Raw genomic sequence first — 25,434 nt, forward strand, 5'->3', positions numbered from 1 at the left:
CAGCTCCAATTTGACCCCTAGCCTGGGAACTTCCATATGTCACAGGTGCAGCCCTAAAAAGCAAAAAAAAAAAAAGATATAAATAAATAAAGTCAGTACATTTTATTTTATGTAAATTTTACCTGAATAATATAATTTTTCAAAAGGAGATTTTGGCTTCTGTTTAGAGAACAGGCTTGGGGTAGGAGTGCAGGGGAGCAGAGGAAGTGGAGAGGCAGGGAGACCAGTTCAAAGACAATAGCAATAATTTAGGGTTGCAATAATCTAGGGAAGATAATAGTGGTTTGGCCTACAATGGTAGCAATGAAGGTGTTAAAAAGTGAGATTCTGGATATATTTCAAAAGGGGAAATGATGAGATTTGTCAGTCAATTGGATTTGGGTCAAATGTGAAAGAAATTTTCATCCTGAAATACAGGAAGGCTTCCCACATAAGGTAAGAGAACTTGGGGAATATCAGGTATAGTGGCTAAAACGAGTTCAGTTTTGGACATGCAAATATGAGATGCTCATTAGACAAATTAGTGGCCATATGAAGAGCTGTGATGTTCACACACACATAATGGGATTCATTAGCACATACACTGTATTTTAAACCACAATTTTGACTGAGATGATCAACAGAGTAAACACAGAGAAAGAAGGGGCCTGAAGATTAAGCCTTGGCAAATTTCATTTTTAAAGTGTGAAAAGAGAAGGAATTCACCAGTAAGAATTAGAAGGAGAACTGAGAAAGTGATGTCTCCTGAGATGAGTGAAAGATATCTAGGAGGGAATGACTAACATTGTCAAATTCTTACGTGTATATATATGTGAGATGATGTCCAAAAAGATTGTAACTTAAGAGCAAATTATACCATTAAACCATTTCTCACCTATAAGAATAGCAAACTCTTGAAAGCATGATAATATACTCTGTTGGAGAAGCTGTGGGATAATAGGAGCTGTCATACATACTTTAATGGTAGAAATGCAAATTTCCCTACGGCACATAGCTATGTACTTTCTAGCAAAATTGTGTATGTGTTTCCCCTTCAACTCAGAAAATAACTCTCCCTAGGAGCATGTTCCAAAGATACAGCGACAAAAAAATACAAAAATCTTTATGAAGTAAATAGTTAAGCAGCAAAACAGCAATCTATTTTCTTCTTTTTTATATAGGAATGTCCCAGGTAAAAAGAAAGTGACCCAGTCAAATCTCCCTGTAAACCAGATCATGATAAACCTAGTGAAATAATATTTGCTAGCAAGATATTCCTTGTCAGGAGTTCCCGTCGTGGCGCAGTGGTTAACGAATCCGACTAGGAACCATGAGGTTGAGGGTTCGATCCCTGCCTTTGCTCAGTGGGTTAACGATCTGGCATTGCCGTGAGCTGTGGTGTAGGTCACAGATGCAGCTCGGATCCTGCGTTGCTGTGGCTCTGGCATAGGCTGGCAGCTACAGCTCTAATTCGACCCCTAGCCTGGGAACCTCCATATGCCGCGGGGGAGCGGCCCAAGAAATGGCAAAAAGACAAAAAAAAAAAAATTCCTTGTCAATGGAATGCTTTCAGTGGCATGTATATGGTTGGTTTAAGATTGCTTATGATATAAAAAAAAATCCTAGATTTGGATTTATGGGGTATGCTTCCTCAGAAAATGTTACATAAGCAATGCAATAATCTGAATATGAAATGGAGATGTTAATTGACTAAAACATAGCCCCTTTAGGTGTTAAGTCCCATAACTGAAAACATGGGGCCTTTGCCCATTTTTACAGAGGATATTGCCCAAATCCACCTCTCACCAAATTTTATTCAGTCATGCTAAATGAGGACTTTTGGAATTGCCTGAATCCTCCTCAGGCATTAACGCTAAGCAATACAAATTCCAGGAAGGCAATAATAGATCACTGTTCTATTTAAGGAAAAAAGTTAAGGTGGGAGTTTTGATTCCCACTGACCCCCCTTTTTAACAGCCCTAGCTACCATACAAGGCAGAAGATTCCTGAAGGTAAACAATAGACTGTAAAGGATCAAGCAAGGTGGTTCCTCTGATTGCCTCCGTTAGACTTAACATGGCGAAAACTGGAGTTCCCGGCGTAGCTCAGTGGTTAACGAATCAGACTAGGAACCATGAGGTTGCAGGTTCAATTGCTGGCCTTGCTCAGTGGGTTGGGGATCTGGCATTGCCATGAGCTGTGGTATAGGTCACAGCTGCAGCTGTGACTCTGGCATAGGCCGGTGGCTACAGCTCTGATTAGACCCCTACCCTGGGAGCCTCCCTGTGCCAAAGGTGCGGCCCTAGAAAAGACCAAAAAAAAAAAAAAAAAGGCAAAAACTATATAGGAAGTGGGCCTGTTATGCCATTATGCATTCTAACTTAATATCTAACACAATACCTTCTTATCAATTCCAAATTCAGAATCTAGGCAGACACAGTGCATTTTCAAAGAATGGAAATCAGTGTAAACTGACTGTATTGCCACAGCACAAACAGTACATTTTCCAGCATATTACCATAATCTAGTGAGTCAGGACTTAAAGTAAATAACTATTAAGAGCAAGTTAATGTATCACATAGATGCTATAATGCTAACTGACTCCTCAGAGGAAAAAAAGGTCAAGAGGACTTAAAAACTATAGTCACCTTTATGACAAATAGAGGGTGGGTGATATATCCATCTAAAATGCAAGTCCAGCCCAATTTGAGAAATTCCAGGAGCAACCAGAGACATTCCCCAAACTGTGAAAAGTAAAGTTATTGTTTTTAACAGACCCTTCCACCAAGCAACAAACTCACAGCTAGGAGGGCTATTTGAGTTTTGGCAAAATCACCTTGCTCCTATAAGGATATTTATAGCACCTGTTACAATGTCATCAAAAATATATCTTATTTTAAATGAATCCTTAGGAACAATTAAGAAAAAAAAAAAGAATTACACAGGATGGTGGCAGAGGGAGCCCAACTAAGACCTTGTGATTCAACTGTTCAAATTATGCAAGTATATTCATCTCCTAGAATACATATAGATATGAAGGCTTTGGGAGAAATCAAATGGTGCCACTCAGCAAAGACCCCTTGAATTTGGACTTGAAAACTAACTGAGGCAACTGCTCATTAAAGCCCATCTGAAAGTAGTTGTAGCTTATTACTAGGTCTTGGTCAAACTGGCCCCCACCACAGAAGGGCATCAAATAATTCTGAGGCTAGATATCAATCCTGCCTCGGATGATGTCAGAGAGATACTGAATAGAGAAAAGCAGTATAACAAAGCTTGTTGACCAAGAGATGATGCTACATGGAAGAGTGCACTATATGGGAAGTTTAGGGGGAACACATCAAATACAACAGCAAGTTGCTCAAACGGTCAGTGAGAGAGCCCTCCAAGGATCTCCCTTCCCTACACTGCTCAGTGGTCTAAGCCCTGTGATTCTTTCCTCAGCCAAGCTGCCCAGTTCATTAATGGGAGTTCCTGCCTTGAGGGCCATGTTACTGTTCAGAAATTGGCAGCTATGTGTCTTGTGACAGAAAAAAAACTTGAAGGGAAAAGGAATAGGCAAGTCTGCAAATTTGGCAGAGTTGAGAGTTGCTAGTTTAGCAGTGGGAGAAGAATTAGGCTCCTGATCTCAGAGGAGCATTTGGATATTTACAGTCTCTGGGCTGTTTTCAACTGCAAATGGGTCCTAGATCAATAGACAACAGAGGATATCCTTATGGGGCACTCAATTAAGGGAATGTCTGTGAGAATTAAGAAGAATTAAAGTGGGTATATGTATGTTCACAAAAACATCTAGTTCCCCACTCTGAAAGGAAACTGGAATGCTAAGGGCAAATGCCTTAATCAGATTCCTGAGCTAGTCACCTGGGTTCTTAAACTAGCAAGTATGGAGGTGTGGATAACAGCAGCAATGTATGGTTTCTCCAGCAGGGGTAAATGTAGCATAATGATGCCTGTAAAGACCTGTACCATAAAATCTGGAACACACCAAATGGGATCCAGAATTTATTGAACAATTGACTCCAGTCACCATCTCTACAATGGGGAACATGGTATAGGAAAGTCATTTATGCTGGGACGTAATAAAATGATGTTGTAATATTAACTAATACATGGTGTGTCAAACATCACTTTAATACCTCTTCTACAGCTAGGTGGTGTTACAAAGAATTTGTAAATTTATATCTATCTATTGATAGATAAATATAATTAAATAAAAAGCAAGATTTATGTAAACAATGATTCTCCAGGATAAGAAAATATTTTAAGGAAGCTGAATTAAATCTCCCAATAGATAGAACATTTATGGAAACTAATTGACCAGAGAAGGCAGTGAATTTGGCCTTGAAATTTTGTATACTCAAATAATTTTATCAGCACATTATAAAAAGGTTCAAATAGCTGTGGATAAAGGAAGAAAGAGAGTGAGTTGTGAAAAGAAACTTAAAAGACCTATGAAGCAGTATGGTCATGGTTAAGGTGTTTCACAGAGGGAATTCTTGCCTCTTATTAAAGCTGCTGGCCCATTGCTCTCTGATTACCAAGGGAACTTTCTCTGGGATAGAAAAAAACACAGGTGTCCCAGTCTAATCTTTTGGTAAACATGCTGATAACTGACTTCTTTAGGCTAAAGATATTTGCTAATAGGAGTGCCCTTATCTGTGGAATTCTCTTAGTGAGATTACCCCTAGAATCTATGGACTTATAAGGCAAGGCTCTGGGGAAAATGTCACATAAACTCTTTAAAACAGTCTAAATAGGCAGATGTTTGCTATCTAAAATGGAGATGTTTCATAACTTAACCCCTCTTGTGCTATGTGAGGCCAGCCACAAATCTCATTTAAAGACTTCTTCTATTACTAGCGGAGTAGATTGTCCAAGCAGAAAGGAAACCAAGATAGACACACAGGATGGATTATATTCCACTCTGATTTGCCTGAGCCTTTTGATTTTATGTCTTTGAAATTATTAGTAAATCTGGATAAGAACCTCTTCTTTATTAGTAAATCTGGATAAGACCCCTTAATTATAAACCTAATTTGATAGTGAAATTCTTTGTTAGCTCCAGTATGCTAATATTTATACCTTAGATAAGAGGATATAACCATTTATATATATGTTCTTATATTAAAAATGGAAGCATGAACTACAAATCTTTTTAACGGTTGGTAGGGGGAGAAGGTAGAGGGTGAGAGAGTACCAGAATAGAGGCCAGACTTCTCTGAGTATATCCTGATTGATTCATAGATTTGAATTTGAAACCTCATAATTATTTTAAATTTAAAAAATTCCCAAAGTCTAAGTTCCCATTGTGGCTCAGTGGGTTAAAAACCCGAATAGTATCCATGAGGATGCAGGTTCCATCCCTGCCCTCACTCAGCGGGTTAAGAATCTGATATTGGCACGAGCTGCAGCACAGGTTGTGGGTGTGGCTTGGATCTGGCATTGCTGTGGCTGTGGTATAGGCCAGCAGCTACAGCTCTGTTTGACCCCTAGCAGGAAACTCCACATGCTGCAAGACCAAAAAAAAAAAAAAAAAAAAAGTTCTCAAAGTGAAATGGGAATGAAACCAACGAACCAAACTCTATTGAGTTTGGTGACATAATACACAGAAACTACTTTCAAGTGTCTTTAAACACAGGACTTGGCTGTGTAATTTTGGTGGGATACACTCTAAGGTCAAAAAGAATAGCAAAAAAAAATAATCTTTACACTCTTTCTAGTAATCATATTGTTATTGATAGCGTTAATTTATTCTGAGTATAGGGTGCATATGGTGGGAAAAAGAAAATGAGAAATTATGTTGAAATCACTGAAAACCAGTTTGGGTCATAACGAGAAAGAGATGTAGAATGTATAAGATTAAGTAGGAATTATCAATATGAAACCATGTTGTAATTTTTTAAAAGACTAGAAAAATATACCCAATGCATCAGCAACAGGCACTCCTAGTGTCCAAATAATGGTCTCTAAATATCATTTGCCACAAAGAGAAACCAAGACTTAACTTTAGAAATGACTAGCTCTAGGTCTATAGCAGGAAACATCCAAGATAAACCTGGAACATCTTGCCATACCAGAAAGCAAATAAGCTATTAAAGACTACAGAAATCATGTGAAAAGACTTAGAAATCTGGAGTTCCCATTGTGGCTCAGCAGGTTACAGACCCGACTAATGTCCATGAGGATGTGGGTTCATTCCCTGGCCTCAGTGGGTTAAGGATCTGGTGTTGCCATGAACTGTGGTGTAGGTCTCAGACATGGCTCAGATTCCACATTACTGTGACTGTCGCTGTGGCCAGAAGCTGCAGCTCCAATCTGACCCCTAGCCTGGGAACTTCCGTATGCTGCAGGTGTGGCCCTAAAAAGCAAAAAAAAAAAAAAGACTTAGAAACCAACTTAAAGAGACTCCATTGGCCAAATATGGAACACATTGAACATCAATGAGAAAACTGCAATGAATTAATACACAAAAAGTACTTCTAAATTTATGAGCTCAGAAAGATACCTTTAAAAACCTCATTGGTCACTGGAGATTGCTAGAGGACCAAGTATTCAGAAAATATTTAAATCAAAGAAAAGAATCAAGCATTTATCTTGTAAAAAACGTGCTTCTTGGTATCTGCATCGTTGAATTAGGATATCTTAAGAGCTATGAAATGCAGAAGTACTGGCAAAATTGGATTATCTTTCATGGATTTAGGCAATGTTCATCAGCGGCTTCCAACATCACAAAATGGAGACAACACCAGACATTATACATCTCCTGAGAGAATAATACTATAATACCATCTATGAAATATTCTCATCAAAAATTGAACCTGGATATAATCAAGCTTCTAGATTTAATTAACAGAAATACAGGATACAGATGGAAGTATGTGATTACAATTACCAAAATACAGACTGAAAAAAATAATTTTCCTGGTAAATGAGGAAAATATCCAGAGTGGTGTCATAAATCATTAAGTATTCTCTTGCGCTGGATTTTGCAGTTGTCACTGTGAGATCTATAATACCCACAGTCATTTCACACACAAAAATGAAAGATGTCTTTGGATGACGATGACCTAAAAGATGGCAGAGCAAGAAAACTGCATATAAATGAAGCTAGAAACCTGATGACTTAGATTGCCAACCTCTACATCAAACTGCCAGAAGTCAGCCATATCTCCTTTTACTCTTTAAGCTTGCTTGAGTTGAGCTTTTAATTATGAACCAAAGCATCCTCATAGATTAGAAAAGGAGCTACTTACTGTGAAAAGGAAGCACTTCCAATGAATATCTTTATAATTTGAGGCCCTATATCTATGGAAGTCCTGTCTGTCTGTCTGTCTGTCTGTCTGTCTACCTATCATCTATCTTGATATATGAATAAAACTGAAGAATAAAATAAAAGGCCATATGTTACTCCTTAGTCTTTAAGATGCATCAGAGACACACTTGAGTGTGAGGTTCCCCTCCAAATCTTCTTCAGTTACTAATCACTGAGTATCTTTTAGATATTAACTAGTTACCCAGATGATAGTACTCAGAACATATTAACTAATTGCCCAGAAGTTACCCAGAAGATAGTAACTAATTATCCAGAACAACCAAAGTGTTCAAAGCCTATGTTCTGTAAACACTCTAAATTGATGGATTTTGAACTTTGGAGACTATACCCAAAATAAGAAAAAACTCTTGAAATAATACGTATACACGATAAATGTAATACACTCCTCTATTTTCTCCCCCACCCCCTGCCTTTTATGGCCTCACCTGTGGCACTTGGAAATTCCCTGGCTAGGGGTTGAATCAGAGCTTCAGCTGCCAGCCTGCACAACAGCCGTGGCAACCACAGATCCTTAACCCACTGAGCAAGGCCAGGGATCAAACCCTCATCCTCATGGGCACCATGTTGGGGTCTTAACCCATTGAGCCACAATGGAAACTCTGCACTCTTCTATCTTCTATTCTATTATTTATGGGTTATAACTGACTACACATATTCTATAATCTGCTCCCTGAAGGATTTGCAACCTGATTTGAAAAGGTATTGATATAAATTAATCTACTTAATTATTTTTAGCAGGAGATGATCCTCTCAGAAAGGAAAATGGATGAATTGTCACTGTTGCAAAGAGTAAAATATTAAGGACAGGAAAGTAGATACTCACCACCTTTAGGTTTTCTGCATGAGCAGACTATAAAATCATTTAGAATAGATTACTGCTAAAGTTTTTCAGTTTCTGATACATGGAAATAAAAGGCTATTATAGTTATTGCAAGTTTACTTAAGGTTGTGAAGTTTGCTTGCCAAAGTTTTCATACCATCTGAAGCTAGTCTTTTGATCGTTGACAAAAATCTAGTTAGAAAAAGCATTTAGTATAGCTGCAGCTTGGGTTTTCTTCTTCTCTGATATTCTACTACTCAGGATAAATCCTAAATGATGTGCATTCAAATTAGCCACTAGTCCACTACCAAAATACACCTGATACATGACATTTTTTAGTGTGACAATGGACTGCTGCAATAAATGCTACTTAGAGGGACTGAGGAGAAAAATGTTTCTCTTAACAATTGGCTCATTAATAAGGAGTGACTTGGACACTCGCCTTCTCTGTGAATGTACCACAAAAAAGTGAAGGGCTTATTAACTTCTTCTTTCTTCTATGTTATTTTTATTTATAGAATCAGAAAGGAAAAAAACTTAGCTCAGTAGCTTTATTTTGTAGATGAGTAGTTAAGACTCACAGTGGCTGTAGCATAGTTCACAAGTGCCTGATCTCCAGAATAAAACTTCCTGGGTTCAAATCCGTATCTCCTTAGGTGTATGATCTTGGGCAAGATGCTTAATCTCTGAAGCTCTTGGTTTTCTTAACTTTAAAAGTAAGCATTCCAAGATATATGCCTTTTTTTTTTTTTGAGGTTGCTGTCAAAATTAAAGTTTCTGAATGGTTCCTGAAAGACAATAAGTATTAGAAAATTTGATGAAGTGATTTGGACAAAATCAAGCAGTTAGGAGAAAAGCCAGGACTATTGTAGAAATACAGGACCCTTGGTATTTCTATGGTATGCACCAAGGCTAACTACTTGTGGTAGTAATAATCTTTTTTCTTCAGGATATTTTTTTCAAAGTTTGAAAACATACATTTGTATTTAGCACATTTTTTTACTGCTTGGAATGCTTCCAGTTATAGTTTGCTTTTATATTTCTGCAAAGATATCTCTTCAAAAGTTGTACTCCAGGCACAGAGTGCCTTAGGGCATTTTTAGAAACGTGAGTTTTCAGTGTATTATTGAATCAGAAATACTACTTAACAGATATTTCAGGTGATGGGCTGCTAAAAGAAAATCAGTTTCTACTAAACTCTGCATTCTCTGTGAGTTTTTTAGTATAAGGTAAAAAATTAACAGAAAAACATCAAAGCTCTCGCAATAGCCAATGATGTAATTATATATTATTGTAATTCATACAAATGCTAAAGTGAGATATCTTTTGACAGTACTTTCTACTATTTCTATTTAAATTACAAATCAGATTTATAAATATCAGGCATAAAATTTACCTATGGATCACAATGTATTAAAACAGTATTTTAATTACTATCATGAAATCAGAAGGTGAAATTTATAGACATCCTCACTTTTCATAGATTAATAACTTCTACTCTTTTATTCTTCATACATGTATTATCCTAGCTCTAGTGATAATCTTTTCACAACTCCTTATATGAAAAATGATAGCTGGTGATAATAAATGCTTAGTCACTTTTTTACAAAATTTCTTCTTATAGAGAAAAATTAGGACAGGAAATGATCAGAAAACGGGTAGTGCTCACTTTTTTTTTTTTAGTGCTTATTTATTTTTTTATACTAGAAGATGCTCTAGACTCATATTTTCCCTGATCTGGCCCTAGAATCACCCATTTCTCCAAAGATCCATAGATTCCTTTATTGGAAAACTATATTCAGAGTACCAAGATCTGAGTACCAAGTGTGCTTATTGCTACTGGGGTGTCACTGCGTCTAGGCGCTTTCTGAAGACATGCATATATATACTAAAATGTATAAACAAGGGCTGGATCAAGATGGCAGAGGAGTAAAATGTGGAGCTCACCTTCTCCCTCACACATATCAAAAAAAAACCATCTACATGTAGAACGATGGGCACAGAACATCTACTGAATGCTTGCAGAAGATTTTAAACCTCCAAGAAGGGCAAGAAACCTGCCACATAACTGGGTAGAACAAATGGGGGAAAAAGCAAAAAAGAGAGAGAGAAGAGGGAAGAAAATAAGGAATTAGGACAGGAAGAGGAACTTCAAAGCCTCAAAGAAAAGAGCAGCAGCTGGACTGAGGAGGGCAAAGAAGAAAGAGAGCTGCACAGACCACCATTACCACCACCCTCGGACACCACTGCCTCAGACACTCAGACAGGGGCTGGGCACTGAAACTCAGGCTTCGGAGGTCAGTTCCAGGGAGGGGACTAGGGTTGACTGTTTCAATACAGCCTGAGGGGTTAGGGAATGGTGCACCACAGGCTGGGAAGCAGAGGTCCACAGCTGAGAGAGGATCAGAGAAGGCTTGTGCCCAAAGGAGAAGCAAGTTGCCTTTGTTAGGGAAGGCAAAGGAAGGAGGGGCAGAATCACCATAAAAATATCTTTCTCTGTGCATGCACAGCCTCTCGGGCTGCAGTGCACCTCTTGTGTAGGTTACGGGCACTGGGGGAAAACCACTACAGGCATCTCAGACTCCAGAAGTGGGTGTGGCCTGCCAAAACTAGGGGTCCATAAACAGGAACCATTTATGTCTCCAGTCACCTCTGGGGTCACTGCAGAGGAGGGCACTGCAGCTGAGTACCACTTGTTGCATTCACTCCCTGGGAATGCACACACCATGCTGTTGCTGCTGCCAAAGGCTCTGGACACTGCCTACAGCTCTCTGAGGGTCACTGCCACTTCCCAGGGCCCTGAAACCAGGAGCAGCCTGTACCGCTTCCCTTTGGGTCCTGGCCACTGTCAAGGGCCTGGCACAAGGCACTGGCTACTAGCACAGCCCACTGTCTCCTCCTTCCTGGAAGTAAGCTCAGAGCTTACACTGGCACATCCCCCTATCAGGGGATAACAGCCTGCACACAATGAGGAAAGAGACAGCAAGCATCTGAACCCAAAGCAGCCCCTACATCAATTAAAAAAAAATAGTAGGTTCTCACAAGCTACCCAGGAGGGCTCAAGCATATAAATAGCTCTCCAAGGCTACAATAAGTTTTCTTCCTCAAACTCACAGAATAAGAAAAATATAAGCAAAATGAAGAAGCTTAGGAACCATTCCCAGTTAGAAGAATGGGAGAATTCACCTGAAGGGGCAAACAATAAAACAGAACTCCAAGCTCAAAAAGGAGACTGTAAGGAAATTCTTGTCATGGCTCAGAGGAAACAAATCTGACTAGCATTCATGAGGACACAGGTTCAATCCCTGGCCTTGCTCAGTGGGTTAAGGATCTGGCATTGCTGTGAGTAGCAGTGTAGGTCGCAGATACAGCTCAGATTCCATGTTGCTGTGGCTGTAGTATAGGCCAGCAGCTGTAGCTAACCTGGGGACCTCCATGTGCCACAGGTGTGGCCCTAAAAAGACAAAAAAAAAAGGAGATAGTGAAAATTCTGAAGGAATTAAGAGTAAATATGAAGGAATTTAGAGCAGATATGAATAGTAATGCAGATTACTTTAGAAAGGAACTAGAAAATATAAGGAGGAGCCCAGAAAAATCAGAAAATTAATTTTCAGAGTTGCAAGCTGAGTTAAAGGCATTAAAAAGCACAGTGAGTAATGCAGAGGAAGGAATAAGTGACATGGAAGACAGAATAATGGAAATCACGCAATCAGGAGAGCAGACAGAAACCCAAATGAAAAAACATAAAAGAAATATATGAGATCTATGGGATAATATAAAGCAGGCCAATCTACAAATAACAGGGATTTCAGAAAGCAAAGAAAAAGAAAAGAGAATTGTAAATATATTTGAAGAAATTAGGGCTGAAAACTTCCCAAATCTAAAGGAAACAGATATCAAGATACAGGAAGCACAGAGGGCCCCAAACAAATTGAACCCAAACAGACCCACATCAAGAAATATAAGAAGAATGGCAAAAGTTAAAGATAAGGAGAGGTTTCTAATGAAAGCAAGAGAAAAACAAAGGGTTAATTATAAGGGAACCTCCATAAGACTACCAGCTGATTTCTCTAAAGAAACACTACAGGCCAGAAGAAAGTATCAAGATACATTCAAAGTTCTAAAAGGGAAAAATTTGCAGCCTAGAATACTCTGCCCAGCATGAATGTCATTTAAAATAGAAGAAGAAATAAAGAATTTCTCCAACAAACAAAAACTAAAACAACAAAGCAATACTAAACCCACTCTAAAAGAAATATTGAAAGGTCTTCCTTAAATAGGAAAAAGGTAAGAAGATACAGGATGGAGGAAATCACAACTGGAAAGTAATCAGTATACAGATCTAAAGGAAAAAAAAACCTATTTGTAAAAGTGAAAATGAACACAAGGAATGGCAATAGGATAAACATGAAGATGTTTAAAAGGACATCAAAATCATACAATGTGGGGAAGGAAAGTAAGAAAATATAGATTTTTTTTTTAAAGAATGTTCTTGAGCCTATATGACTATCAAGCTAAAACAAGCAGATATAGGAAAGGGTTAACATACTTGAAAAACAGGGCAACGATGAATCAAAACCAAAAGATACATTCACAAAGGCAAATTTTACCAAACATACAAAGAAAAGGACACAAGCAAAAAATAAAAGGAAATTATCCAACCAAAATGGAAGGTAACAAAAGAGAAACAGAGAATCAACTGGAAAACAAGGTTTAAAATGGCAATAATACATATTTATCAATAATTATCTTAAATGTCAATGGACTGAATACTCCAGTCAAAAGACATGGAGTAGCAGACTGGATAAAAGAACAAAAGCCTACAACATGCTGCCTAAAAGAAACTCACATTAGGGCAAAGGGCACATGTAATGTGAAAATGAAGGGACAGAAAAAAATGTTTCATGAAAATGGAAATGACAGGAGAGCTGGAGTTGCAATACTCATATCAGAGAAAATATACTTTGAAACAAAGGCCATGAAGAAAGACAAAGAAGGATACTATTTAATGATAAAAGGATCAATTCAAGAAGAGGATATTGCACACATCAATACCTAAAGTCAGCAGCAGGAAGTAAATCATAAAGAGCAGAGAGGAAATCAATAAAATACAGATACAAAAAGTCATAGAAAAAAATCAATAAAACCAAGGGATGGTTCATTGAAAGGGTAAACAAAACTGACAAACCTCTAGCCAGACTCACCAAGAAGAGGAGAGAAAGAAACCAAATAAACAAAATAAGAAATGATAAAGGAGAAATCTCACAGGTACTGGAGAATTACAAAAAAAAAAAAATTCTACAAACAATTATGTGCCAACAAATTTGACAACCTAGAAGAAATGGACAAACTTCTAGAGACACACAGCCCACCTAAACTGAATCAAGAAGAAATAGATCATTCAAACAGACAGATCACTAGAAATGAAATTGAGTATACAATAACAACACTCTGTACAAACAAAAGTCCAGGATAAGATGGCCTCAAAGGCAAATTTTACCAAACATACAAAGAACTTATCCTTCTCAAACTTTTCCAAAAGACTGAAGAAGGAACACTGCCAAGTACACTCTATGAAGCCACTATCACCCTAATACCAAAACCAGACAAAGACACTACCAGAAAAGAAAATTAGAGCCCAATAACTTTGATGAATATAGAAACAAATTCCCAACAAAACTTTAGCCAACCAAATTCAACAACACATAAAAAAGATCATCCACCACGACTAAATGAGTCTCATCCCAAGTTCACAAGGATGGTTCAACATACACAAATCCATCACTGTCATACACAACATTAACAAAAGAAAAGTCAAAAACCATATGATCATTTCAATAGATGCATAAAAGCATTTGAGAAAATCCAACATCCGTTTACGATAAAAACTCTTACCAAAGTGGAGATGGAGGGAACATACCTAAACATGATAAAAGCCATTTATGATGAACTCACAGACAGTATAATACTCAATGGACAAAAAGTGAAAGCCTTCCTGCTAAAATCTGGAACAAGACAAGGATGCCCACTCTCACCACTATGTGATTCATCATAGTATGGAAGTCCTAGCCACAGCAATCAGACAAACAAAAGAAATAACAGTTATCCAGTTTGGAAGAGAAGAGGTAAAATTGTCACTCTATGCAGATGACATGATGCTATATATAGAAAACCCTAAAGACTCTGCACAAAAACTACTTGAACCAATCAATGAATTCAGCAAAGTAGCAGGATACAATATTAACATTCAGAAATCAGCTGCATTTCTGTATACTAACAATGAAATATTAGAAAAGGAATATAAAATATAGAATATAATATATTTTAAAATCTCATCCCCCAAAATTAAATACTTTGGGATAACCTAGCCAAAGAGGTGAAATACTTATATGCTGAGAACCATAAAACAATCAAGGTAATTAAAGAGAATTCAAATGGGAAAATATTCCATGCTCCTGGATAGGAAGAGTCAATATCGTTAAAATGGCCATACCACCCAAAGCAATCTACAGATTCAATGAGATCCCTATCAAATTACCCATGACATTTTTCACAGAACTAGAGCAAACAATCCAAAAATTTATGTCAAACCACAAGACACACAGAATTGCCAAAAAAATTTTGTGGGGGGGGGGAATAAGCAGGAAGCATATTGACTTCAGTCAATACTACAAAGCTACAGTAATCAAGACAGTGTGGTACTGCTACAAAAATAGACACACAGACCAATGGAACAGAATAAAGAACCCGGAAATAAACCTAGACACCTATGGTCAATTAATCTTCAACAAAGGAGGCAAGAATATCAAATGGGAAAAAGTCTCTTTGACTAGTGGTGCTGGGAAAACTGGACAGCTGTATGTAAATCAATGAAACTAGAACATACCCTCACACCATGCACAAAAATGACCTCCAAATGGCTTAAAGACTTAAATATATGACAAGACACCATAAAACTCCTAGAAGAGAACATAAGCTAAACATTCTTTGACATCAACTGTACAAATGTTTTCTTAGGCCAGTAGCCCAAGGTGGGGGAGGGGGATGGACTGGGAGTTTGGGGTTAGTAGATGCAAACTATCTCATTTGGAGTGGATAAGCAATGAGATCCTGCTGTATAGCACAGGAAACTATATCTAGTCACTTGTGATGGAACATGATGGAGGATAATGTGAGAAAAAGATTTTGTGTGTGTGTGTATATATATACACGCATGTATGTATGAATGGGTCACTTTGCTGTACAGCAGAAATTGACAGAACAATGTAAATCAAGTATAAATTTTTTTAAAAAGTTAAAAAATAAAATGTATAAACATTTATCTGTAATCTATCCTATTTATCTACCATCTATTTCTATATACCTACCTATCACCTATATCATCTACCTCTCAATCTATCTCTATCATCTATCTTTCTATCTATCTATCTATCTATATCTATACTAAATGTGAAATCATACTGATGACTCTAAACTTAAACAAGTACCACAGGTTTATCCTAGACTTCCTCCCTTGCTTATTTGCAATTTCTTTCTATGATAGTAAGTAACCTAAATCCTACCTATTTTTGTATTTATCCTCTTATCTTTCAGCCCTAGTATAAACAGTTTCAGAATTGTTAACTGGTATTCACATGACAAATTTACTAACTGGCATACCATGTTTATATACAGTTGTTTTTGTTTTTGTTTCTCTTTAGTCTCTTTTCATTCAAAGTACCATTTTCCTAAGTTACTTAAAAAGCTATTTTTTTCATCTATCACTTTCTGTGAGGTTATGTCATACATTTATATTATAAAAAATTTATTATGCCATTCAAAAGAAAAGAAAATGTGTAGTACCTAGAAATGATGGTTTAACAAAAATATGCTCCCCATATATATCTTCAATTAGAATATTCATTATGCAGACATATCCATCTCAAAATGCAAATGCTATTTCTCAGACTCAAGTCCAAAATCCATTGTGTAAATTACCCTAATGAAGTAACTGAGTCAATACCTACAAAAAATAAGCACTTAACAAAGTGAAAATTTTGCTTTGATGAAGACTAATGGAAAAGCTAGGGGTGGGTAGAGAGGATTGAAGAATGGAAATTTGAGACAAATAGAAGGAAGTGGGGGAACACTTGGGTTTAGGGGCCAGAAGAAGACCTCCAAAAGAATTCTATCTAAAAGTCAATACTTAATGATTATACTATGTAAATAATGTTTGGTCTAAGCACTGCTAGAACTAGAATAAATTAATAGGACATGGATCCCTTCCTTTTTTGTCTACTGTCTGTTTTATCTAGGACACTGAAAGTGGCTTGTGTGACAGGGGAAAAATTCCTTTTGCAGGTTGCTGAAGTATGAGTTATGATTTTGGGAAAAATGAGAACTTTTAAATTTCCTCTATGTAGACTCATTCACCCAGTCAAAATTAACCAGTCCTGGGTCTCCAGTCTATGTTCCAATGAAAATAGAAGGGTAAAAGATAAAGAGGAGATAGAAGGAGAAAAAGGTGATATGTGAATATGTCTCTACCTTCTTTCTTTCTCTCATTAAAACCAGTGTCACACAGGAAAATATTCTGGGATTTTCCCTACACAGAAAATTTTGAAATATATCCTCTAAACTGATGAAATCCAATAAACACTTATTGAATGCCCACTATGCACTAGGCTCTGGGTTATTTTGTATAGATAGAGGCCCTTCAGAATTAACAAAGAGACATAAAGATGAATGATTACAATGCAATGCACTTTAGCTTGGATTTCCCCAAAAACCAGAGCCTGAGAAAACAGTAACATGCCAATCATTGACTTTAGAATGTGATTCTAAAGAATGAAAATGGAGATTTGGGAAAAAGTAAACAGGATAAATACAAGGTTATGTTTTTGAGCTGGTCATTGCTGTATGCAACTGAAGTTTAGTCCCACTGAGGATCCCTGAGGAACTATATGGAATGTACCTCAAAACAGTCTGCCCAAAAGATAGAAGAGATGAGTACTTAACCAGAAAGTCCTGTCCCCATTTGACCTAGAATGGTAAGTCCCTCAAACTTGCAGCTGCGCACATGTCAGAATAGCTGAACATATTTCCATAGCTGTCCCTGTAGTTGCAGTATCATAAAAGCACCAAGGCAGAAAGCAAGAGACATGTAGTATAACAGAGGTGAGGAGCTATCAAAGAGCAATATAAGTGGATTTAAAAGATGACCTGAGAATATGTGAGGTGGGACACAAGAGCTATCAAATACAGTCCACTCTTTGTAGTATTCATAAGCACACATGTTCCATACTGAATCAAATTTATTATGTAGTCTTCAAATTCATGGCCAGCCACCATATAAAGACTTAATACAAAATATTTAGTAGAATAAACTAGTCTCCACTGCTGCAGTTGATTTCACATGTATAACTGACATTTATTTTATACTTCCTCTACCACAAATTCTACATTTCCCTTACATTTGACCAAGCTCCTCCTCCTTGGGTCCAGGGAAATAATAAAGATCTTCACCCTCAAAGGATCAATATCCTTAGTTGTCTTACCTTGTCAGGCTGTGGATGCTACAGTTGCCCATTTAAGGTTAAACTTGACACTGAAGCACCAAGAGATGCCCCAATAGATCCCCTAAGGAGGACATACTCCATTCTGCCTCCATTAAAGTTATAACGCTAGGTATTCATGGGAGCCAGTCAACAGCTCCTTTCAATAACATGTGTTTGCCTGATGAACTACTAGCATAAGGAACCAATTACAACAACTAGGTGGTTTTCATAGCTTCTTGTTCAATGGAACTCTTACCGGGTACCATTGTGGAAGGCTTCTCACTTTATCTCCAATCCAGAAAAGCCCATGGTTGCATCATTGTGAGTGATATTGAGAGTTGCCAATTTCCACCTTCAGGTTCTTGGATCATTGGTTCAGTGCAAATACTATCCCCTTAAGAACAGTAGCTGAACCTTCCAGGGAGCTGTCCCCGAGCTTGCACTTAGGCCTTTAATAGGACATTTCATCATTCTATTAGGTTGGCTGTTTTCCAAGTGATGCAGTATATGGTAAGGACCAGTAGATTACGTGAGAATGTAACTATTTTTTATAACTCCTATACCTGGTCAGAGGTGACACTAGATAGGATCCCATGTCAGGAAAAGAGACATTCTATAAATTTTTTCGATGGTGATGCTGGTGGCAAATCCAAGTCTGAAGTAGATGCTGATTTCAACACAGATGAGCTGTTGTGTTTCTCAAATAGGAGCCTGAAATAATCACCTTGCTCTCAAGTGACTGGCAAGTCTGCTCAAGGTCTTGGCATTGGTCTAGATTGCTGAGATTTGGGGCAGTCAAGAGTAAGCCACGGAGTTTCCATTGCGGCTCAGTAGTAACAAACTTGACTAGTATTCATGAGGATGTGGGTTTGATCCCTGGCTTTGCTTAGTGGGTTAAGGATCTGGCATTGCCATAAGCTGCAGTGTAGGTTGAAGATGCGGCTTGGATCCCATGTTGCTATGGCTGTGGCATAGACTGGCAGCTGCGGTTCCCATTTGACCCCTAGCCTGGGAACTTCCATATGCCATGGGTGCAGCCCTAAAAAGACAAAAAAAAAAAAAAAAGTAACTAGTTCCAGCATGGTGAGAAAGCATACATGCACACACAGCCTCTAACCCAGCCAACATGGTTACTCTCTTCATGGATTTATTGTGCAGCTCGAGAGTGGCTAAGGACAGAGGCTAGCTGATATCACTGGATAAGTCACTGTAACCACCTCGTTGTTCAGGGCTTCCTCTACAATGGGTCTGCTGTGGTAGGAATTAATGTGAAATGTAAAGACCCCCATACCTTGTGCCCAATTCCCTAAGTCATCCTTCCCAAACTTCCTTGCCTCCCAACCTCAAATCTTACCCCAACCAACCAGCCAAACCATTTTCCAGGGGTCCCTAATATTTGTACCTAAGAGCATTTCCCCAAAACAAAGTAGACTGCTCACAAAGTAGGCTTTCCTTCACTTGTCATTCAGGGACTCTCTTGACTGGGTTTGTAGAGTAGCAACAGTTCACTTACAGCTAGTACCAACCCATGAGCCTTGGTTTTCTCCTTCATTATTTGGTTGTAGGGTACTTCCCATGAGGCCGTGAGTGTGAATTGAGGGAAAGACATCAATGCAATAACGCACAGCATGAATGCAATAATAAAGAAGGTGACATGGGATTCTGGGACTCCTACTCATGCAAATTATGTGTGCCCTTTACACTTGCCCAGACCTGATCCCTTTATACTTGCTCAGACCTGATCCTCTTGGTCTTAGGACTTGGTAAATCTGCTAATACCTATCCATGATAGGTAGCCCTGATCACACAGTCACTACACTGTACCATACCTCTCCCACTGGGGATTTCCAGAGCGCCCCCCCCCCATATTCTTATTCATCATAGTTACCTTCAGCATTATCAGATCTGTCTGTGACCGGGCCACCTGTGCCAGAGCCAAAAGTGCTGCAATTCCCTTTCTTGCTCCTAGGAATAACTTAGGGGCGGGAGGGCATGGGCATTGGAACATACTATGGGATGTTCTTGGCCAGGATTCCCTTGATCACCTGGCCTCCATGTGCTCCATTCTATCAGAGGGCCAAAATGTAATTCAGGTACATTATCATCAGTGTCAGCTCAGTCTCTAAATTCACTGTATTCAATAATACCCAAATGTCTTATCAATCACTTTTCTTCAGACCTCTCTGGGGAATAATCAGGAGGATATTTATTGTGTATTCTTTAGATGACACTGCTGGTTATTTTATCAAGGGGATCCAGTTTCTTGTTTAATCAATTAGCTCTAGGTCTGAACACTGGATTAGATGTACAGAAAAGGTGACAAATCAAAATGACCTATTCCTTGAGCTAAAAACAGCCTTCTGCTCACCAGCTCTCAATTATCTTTCTGGTATATATTCAAGCTGGTTAGCTACTCCTTTAGGTATAACCTTAGGTACACTTTGGAATATTAACCATATTCATGGATATCTGATACTAATGCACCTTGATTGACACTCCTGCCTTGTTGCTCATTATAGAAATTACATGCACATGGCTTCTGTGAATTGGTGTCTCCTCTGATATATTTGAAACTTATGATACTCATGAACACTAAACATCCCAGCTCTGCGGCAACACTACCTACTCAGCCCTGGGCTACAGAGGCTACCTGTATTTACTGAGGGGTCACCACTGGGTTTCTCAAGAATGATGGTGCTTCCCTGTCTACAGTTTCCTCTATTCCATTTCTCTCCTGGTGAACACTCAGATGGTGGGTTCTCTGGTCTCATGCAACATTTTAAATTTATATTCTAACATTCTAACAATATCACATAACCTTCAACCTTTCTTCAATACTCCACCAAGGGCAATGTTAGCACTTCTGCCTCATTTACTACAAATCAAAGTCATTAAATCCAAGTTCAAGAGATCACCTCAGCAGCACACCAAGTCAAGTTCCAGGTGTCCTTGTCAAAATGTTAAGCCCTAAGTTTAACATCCCATGCAAATAAATATTTCCCTTTCCAGCCATACATAGAGCCTTCTCTAATAAAATAACTAGATCCACTTCAACATGTGCTTCCCTGCTTCCAGGTCTATACACAGTACTTCTTCCCACAGCATGTACTGACTGTGGCCATTGCCCCTTGAGCTGTGTTGCAATTTGACCCTCATTTTCAGTCTGGTGAAGAGATGCCATATTTTGATACACCTTATTTAAAAGGCATCTGCCTCAGGTGAGGATTTTCAGGGAGTGCCTAGGCGAGTTGAGGACAATTGCTTCAAATGAGGGTAAAGAAGATGATTCTGCCGGCCTGGAGAGTGAAGGAAAATCTGGGGTTCAAGTTGTGCCCAAACGGGCTCATCCATATAAATGTCCTCCTCCTCTTTCCTTATGAAGCTCCTCATTTCAACACAGGACACCTGTGAAAGCTGAGCTTTCAGTCTCCTTTGTAGTATAACTACCTTTACCACTAAATCCCGATCTTGATTTTCCACACCATCTGCCCCCCAGCAGTTGGAAATAGGGCTTATTCAAACGTTGACATGCATTTTTCTGATGCTTGCAGTGTGCCTTGAGTTTAGTTGGTAATTTTCTTTTTTCAAGGATTCTAAAGCCTTTATCAAAAAGCAGTCAGTTCCACCTTCAATAGACTCCACAGTTCCAAAACAGTTATATTAGACAATTCTGTTAGTGCAATTGTCTAGGTAGGGAGAGAGATTCCTGGTGCTTCCTACTCCACTATCTTCTCAGAATCCCTTCCAAAATATTTTTAATAATGGAAAATTAGCAAATGAAACTATTTCAATGTCAGAATGTTTTTTTTTTTTAAAAAGCTGTTAACTCCACAGTCCCTATTATCACCACTATTTCTATGCTAAGTGCTATCTATCATTTAAGATGATGTTTGACCTTCATCCGCTACCCAAGCCAGTCTACCACGGTGCAAATCTTAGTAACTGTGTTGTTACACTGCAGTCACCACTACCAACGAGGTCCCTATCACTGAATGCCCCATGAGTGATACAGTTCCTGATTTCCACCCTGACGGGCTACCACTGAGGGCCACTTCAGGTAACAAATGACTTAGCCTGGGTTCCCCACAAAGGAGATCTGGGCAAGGGCTTGTAGTTAGGTGGATTCTGTTAAGAAATTTCAACAGGAGTAAGAAATCAGGAGTTGTAAAACAGGAAATGAGAAAAAGGCAATATAAATTGCTATTTGGCCACTGCTGTGAGCAACTGGATTGTGATCCCTTTATGCATTGAGACTGGCTAAGTGGGTTCCTGCAGGTGTTCCACCCAAGCTGAGTCAGCAGTGAAGCCATGAGGCAGGATGCAAGCTGAGGCAGGGTACTCTCAGTTCAATGAGGGCAATTGGTTGCTGGAATAAAATGTTAAGGCTGAGAGGATGGGAGGTGGGTCAGGAGAGATTTCTAATGTTCAGTGGGATAAGTGATATAACAAAGTGATATTAAGATACTATGGAAACCTAAATGGGAAAGAGGAGATGATGCTTGGGCTTTGAGGCCTGGGTAGAAATGTTGACGGCTTACTGTAATTGCTTCATCACTTGTATTCTTTTTTTTTTTTAAATACCAGATTAATTATACGCACTATTTTCTGCCCTCAAAGCCTAACATTTTAATAAGAAGAAAGAAAAGGAGAAAAACTTCAATTTTCCTGTGGCAAACATTTTTTTTAATGTCAAAAAAAGTACTTAATGGTTAAAAATAGAAAGTATGTTTCCCTCTGGACTGTGACTTACACTTTACTGGAGTTGGGAAAAAGCATGAGAAAGCAACTGAATAAACACACACACTGTGTAATCTAGGTGGCGAGAAAAGAGAATCTGTGTGATACTGTACTGAACAATTTACAGCACAGCAAGGAAATGTGTTTATGTATACACTAAACAAAAGAATGATTACTCTTTCATGGTCCTAAAGTTGAAAAACAAGTTTGAAACAGCTATTAACAACATCTACTCTCAAATACTAAGTTTCTATAGGGCTCATTGTTTGTATCTTACTAATGGGCAAATTTTCCAAAATTCTGTGGTTCAACTTCATGCTCCTTTCAAAAGAGAATGATTATATAATGTGTTTTTGCTCACTTGTTATTGGGAGAAGGAAAATACTTCTTATCTAGATAAAAGAAAGTTGAGATGTTTCAAAACATCGAAACAGATAAAAGGAAGATATACGTATTAGGTTTTGGAAAGCTCGCAAACCACAATATTGAAATTCAAGATTTTTATATGATTTTGATCATATCTAGGATGTCTGTGCTTTACGTTGCTCCTGTATTATAAAGTTATAATTTGTATCAGAACCAGTGATCCAGATTATCCACATTCTCATTAATGCTTGGTGCTGTCAATCATTTCCAATTTTAGCCATTATGTGAATTTTTAATTTCGGTTATTTACTGGTATCTTGTTGTGGTTTTAATTTGCATTTCCCTGGTGATAAGTGAGATCGGGAACCTTTCTCTATACTTTTTTGCCTTTTGTACATTTTCCTCTGTGAAATGTCTGTTCAAGTCTTTTGCTCTTTAAGTGGCTTGTCCTTTTATTACTGATTTGTAGGAGTTCTTTATATATTCTGAGAAGAATCCTTTATCAGATATGTCTCTTTGGAATATTTTACCCCATTCTGTGGTTTTTCTCCTCACTGTCTTTATAAATTCTTTTTAAAAAATTTTTTTGTTGATGTACAATATTACATAGGTTTCAGGTATACAACACAGTAATTCACAATTTTTAATGGTTATATTCCATTTATAGTTATTATAAATATTGACTATATTACCTGTATTGTATATATCCTTTTAGCTTATGTTATACACAGTTGCTTGTGTCTTAATCTCCTACTCCTAACTTACCCCCTCCCCACTGGTAACCACTAGTTTGTTCTCTGTATCTGTGACTATGTTCCTTTTTTGTTATATTTTCTAGTGAGTTTTATTTTTTTAGATTTAACATATAAGTAATATCATACCATATTTGTCCTTCTCTGACTTATTTCACTTAGCATAATACTCTCCAAGTCCATTCATCTCACTGCAAATGGCAAATTTTCCTTCTTTTTATGGCTGAGTAATATTCTACTATGTATATATAAATTCCACATCTTCTTTATGCATTTATCTGTTGACAGACATTGAGGTTGCTTCCATATCTTGACAACTGTAAATAATGCTATTACGAACACTGGGGTGTGCATGTACCTTTTTGAATACATACACACACACATACACACACACAGTGGAACTGCTCGATTGCCTCTTCGCTTTCTTAATGGAAGCTTTTGATGAACAGAAATTTTAAATTTTGATGAAGTCCAACTTCTCATTTTTTTTCTTTTTAGTTAGTGCTTTTTATGCCCTATTTGAAAAAAAATCTTTATCTACCCCAGAGTGTGAGTATTTTTTTCTAGAATTTTTTTCATTTCACCAGTCACATTTAGGTTAATTTTTCTATAGGCTGTTGGGTAAGTTAATTTTTTTCATGTTTCTCCAGTTATTCCAACACCATTTGTTGAAAAGACTATCCTTTCCCTTCTTAATACATTAATACCCTTGTCAAAAAGCAACTGATTGTATGTGGTTCTTTTTCTCATTTCTCTATTCTGTTCCATTGATATATTTGACTAAAACTATGCCAAGATCATAACTGTCTTCACCACTGAAACTTAGTAAGTCTTGAAGTCAGGTGGTATAAGTCCTCCACTTTGTGCTTTTTCAAAATTGTTTTGGTTATTTCAGGTCCTTTGCATTTCCACATAAAATTTGAATCAATTTTTCATTTTCTACCCAAAAAAGCCTTCTGAGTTTTTTAATTGGAATTGCATTGAATCTACAGATTAATTTTGGGAAACAAATTAAGCAGATTATCGTCTTCTTTATAAAGAAGTCTGTAGGTAGGCAGTCCAGAAATGATATGTTACTCTATTGTGCTATTTTCAACCCAGGCTCCTTTGTCTTGCTATCGAGCTATCCCTCAGTTGTCTTTTCATTAACACAATGGAGCTAGTGTGTTACCTCAGGTATCAATTCTGCAAATGAAAAAGGTAGATGACCTCTGAATCTTTTATGTGAGGCATCTCTTCTTGAAGCCTGTATGTGTATATCTCATTGACCTGAACTGCTATATAGTGTCATTTCCATCTGCAAAGGAATCTGGAAAAATGTAGTTTTTGAGAAGCACTCCTAAAAATTCAAATTAAGTAAGAGCAAAGAAGAGGAAAAATTATATCATTGAGTAGGCAGCTAGATATCTGTACAAGTAGTAAGGGTCCTTCTTCTGTAAGACTGCTAATCTTTGAGATAAGAACTCTGAAAAAAAAAATAGAGAAAAAAAAGGAGTTCCCGTCGTGGCACAACGGAAACGAATCCGACTAGGAACCATGAGGTTGCGGGTTTGATCCCTGGCCTTGCTCAGTGGGTTAACAATCCAGTGTTGCCGTGAGCTGTGGTATAGGTTGCAGATGCAGCTCGGATCTGGCATTGCTCTGGCTCTGGTGTAGGCCAGCAGCTACAGCTCTGATTCGAACCCCTAGCCTGGGAATCTCCATATGCCATGGGTGCAGCCCTAAAGGGACAAAAAAGACAAAAAAAAAAAAATAGAGAAAGAATGCTGGTGAAAGATGAGGCTTGGCAGAAGGAAGTTCGTAGATAATCTACTAGATGGCTTCAAGCTATGAATTAAACACAAAACTTGAAAATTATTGACCAGGAGTGTTTGATGTTTACAAAGCAAGATGAAGACATTTTAACAT

At 37.9% G+C, this 25,434-nt stretch overlaps 1 protein-coding gene across 5 annotated transcripts in view; it reads right to left on the bottom strand.

Moving 5' to 3' along the window:
* C10H4orf33 (chromosome 10 C4orf33 homolog) overlaps positions 1–25,434 on the bottom strand; it is an 84,993-nt gene that overhangs the window by 40,599 nt on the left and 18,960 nt on the right. For all 5 annotated transcript variants that reach the window (XR_007137546.1, XR_007137544.1, XR_007137545.1 and 2 more), the window contains one exon: positions 8,717–8,923. The gene's annotated coding sequence lies outside the window, so the exon portion shown is untranslated. The remainder of the gene's footprint in view (positions 1–8,716; positions 8,924–25,434) is intronic.

Source organism: Phacochoerus africanus, chromosome 10 (assembly GCF_016906955.1).
Source record: "Phacochoerus africanus isolate WHEZ1 chromosome 10, ROS_Pafr_v1, whole genome shotgun sequence".
Lineage (NCBI taxonomy): Eukaryota > Metazoa > Chordata > Mammalia > Artiodactyla > Suidae > Phacochoerus > Phacochoerus africanus.